Genomic DNA, 2,858 nt, shown 5'->3' with positions numbered 1-2,858 from the left:
GTCAATGCAGCAGCCTAGCCCAACCTGCCTTCTCCCAGCCCTCATTTGAACTAATGGGTGTTGCATTTCAACCCAGCATGGCCCGTGTCCTGTTCTGGCTTTTAATTCATGACAGAATGTACTATGGACTGACCCTGCTTGACCCGCCCCCAGACCTGGCTCACATGTTTGCCAAAGGGTGCTGTAGCACAGCCCAGCCTGGTCTGCTCCCACACCTAACCTTGTGTTTATCAGTGGGAGATGTGCCTATCAGGGAGTTCCCCAATTTCCCTTATCAATTTCCCTCTCAACAACAAATCTCTGGTGTGCTGGTGAGTGCTGCCACCCAGACATACATGGCAGGCCCCCACTTCTGGCACTTATTTGTTGGTGGGTACTGCAGCCTAGCCCAACTGGCTTGTACCCATTCCAACACTTACCAGTGGATATTACAACCTAGCTCAGCCTAATTCACCTCCAGACATGGATCTCAGGTGACGCAGGCCATGCTGTATTTAGCCCAGCCAGCCCCACATTCATTCTGACTCTCACAAGCACCAGCCAGTGCTGGACCAAGTCCAGTCTGTTTTGCTACCAGATCCAGTCCACATACATGCTGATGGGTGCCACAGCCTTGCCCAGATTGGTCTACCCACAGCCCCAGCTGTTCAACTGGTGAGTGGGAACTGCAGCCCAGCAAAGGCGTCCCCAGGGCTCCCCTATCAGGCCCATTCCAAGCCCTGGGGCTTATACATACTGATGAGTGCTTTGATCCAACCTAGTATGGCCCACCTACAATCTCGGCTCTTGCTGGTGGGTATTGCAGCACAGTAGAGTTGGGTATGGCCCACACTCTGTCCTGGCTCTTGTGCAATCCAATGAGTCCTGCTGCCTGACTCAGCCCCAGCTCACCTAAACACAAGTCTGAGTGCTGCAAAAATGCCTGGTCTGGCTCACCTCCAACCCCAGCTCTTGTACTTCCCAGCTACCGTCTAGCAAGACAGTTACCCAAGTTCTGTCATTAGGCCTGCTTCCGGCTCCAGATTTCATGCATGCTATGGGTACATCAGTCCTGCTTGGCATGGTCTATTCCTAGTTCCAACATTTGTATGTGCCAGCAGATGCAACAGTCTGGCCCCACCCAGCCTCCTCCCAGTTCCAGCTCCCATGAATGCCAGATGGGTTCCTGTCACCACCCCCAGCTCTCCATCCAAACCAGCAGGTGCCAGGGTCCCACAGAGGCAAGCCCCAAATTCCGCTACAGAATCTGGCCCAAAATTCAGTTCTGTCACTTTCTGGTGTATACTGCATTCCACTCTGATGTGGTTAACTCCTGATCCAACACTCATGAGTGGGTGTTGTGGTGTAACCCACCCAGGCATGCCCCCAGTCCCAGCATCTGTGTGTGCCAGCAGTTGGTGGCCAAAGCTATTTATCCAGTCTCATATCTTCCATTTGGATAGGTGTCTTAGCTTGATCCAGACATGCCCACCAATTTCCCATCTCTAAATGACTCCATCTCAGTTCCCTCACCTACCTGTGTGTGAAGTAACCAGAAGTCACTCCTCCTTTGTCATATAAGCCCTCAATCACTCTTACCCCAATGTCCCCAGACCCCCTCCCTGAGGCAATCTGAAGCCCCCAGTCCCTCATCTGGAGACCAAGGTGGCATGTCCCAGACCACCCAGCATTTCCTGCCTATGCCACCTATTAAAAAAACGGAATATGCAATTATGCTGGCACACTAATTTAGTTAACACAAATTTGGCATTAGCCAGGCCCAGAATGCCCACCAGCTATTGGTTGCTTTTCTCCCAGAGGTGTAACACTTGCAAAGGTACAAAACACTCAAATTGCCTAAAGTTGGAGAAGTTTGAATATTTTTGCTGTCTCTGTTGTCCCCTAATATCTGTTTAGAACTCAGTGAAAGTAAACATACCATGCACAACTTTCAGACATTTGGAATAGGCTCAAGTAAGTGCAGGTTTTGCATTTGTTCGAGACATTTGAGGTGAATGAGGGGAACCATGATTGAGGCCCACTGAATGGGAAGTAGGATTCCAAGACAAGGGAGGAAAAAAGGGCACACAAGATGGAGGGAGATGACAGCATGAAAGTAAAGAGAGAGAAACTGGGAAGGACCCATTCTCAAAGATGCAGATGATCTGCTCATGTCCATAAGACATGTATGGGACTGGGGTTGAGATGGTCTGAACTAAAGTGAGAGTGAGGAAGCTGATGCTGGAGAGTCCCAGTGCAGCCCAGACATTCCAGAGGGGGCTCAGTCACACAGCCAGGATCCAAGGAAGTGAGTCATGTACAAGAGTTGACAGTCAGTCCTGTTCCTACATCAGCTGTAGTAAGGTTTGTTTTGTTTGTTATTATTAGTTTATTTATCATTCTTCCCTCTTTGTCATTCTTCACATAAATAGTCCCCCTCCTTTTGCCAACTTTCCAGATAGCTGGCCCTGTATTGTATCTCACTGGATGTAACATAACTTCACCTGATCTGGCCTCTTAAAATCATTATGCTTCTTGATGTTTTAGATTTTCCTCTTTGGACCCTCTCTCCTTGGGATTTTCATTCCTCACTCTCATGGTTTCAGCTTTTGCTTCTGCTTTGCTCAGAAAATGTCCTCCATCTCCTGAGAGACCTGTAGAGACCTCACAGAAATTCAGACAGGAGCTTACTGAGATAGTCTTTTCTCCTCTTGGAAAAATTGCTGGGCATCACAAATCTTCTCTATGACATCTCCAAGGCCTCTTAGAAGACACTAGAAACAACATCAGTTCCAGTTAAGTGCATCAGTGGAACAGACACAAGGGAAATGTGTGCAGGAAGAACCAGCTGGAAGGATCTTCTTACTCACCTGATTTTC

The sequence above is a fragment of the Ochotona curzoniae genome, unplaced genomic scaffold (genome assembly GCF_017591425.1).
Source record: "Ochotona curzoniae isolate NIBS_2020 unplaced genomic scaffold, NIBS_Ocur_1.0 scaffold_461, whole genome shotgun sequence".
Classification (NCBI taxonomy): domain Eukaryota; kingdom Metazoa; phylum Chordata; class Mammalia; order Lagomorpha; family Ochotonidae; genus Ochotona; species Ochotona curzoniae.
This window is presented reverse-complemented; position numbering follows the sequence as displayed.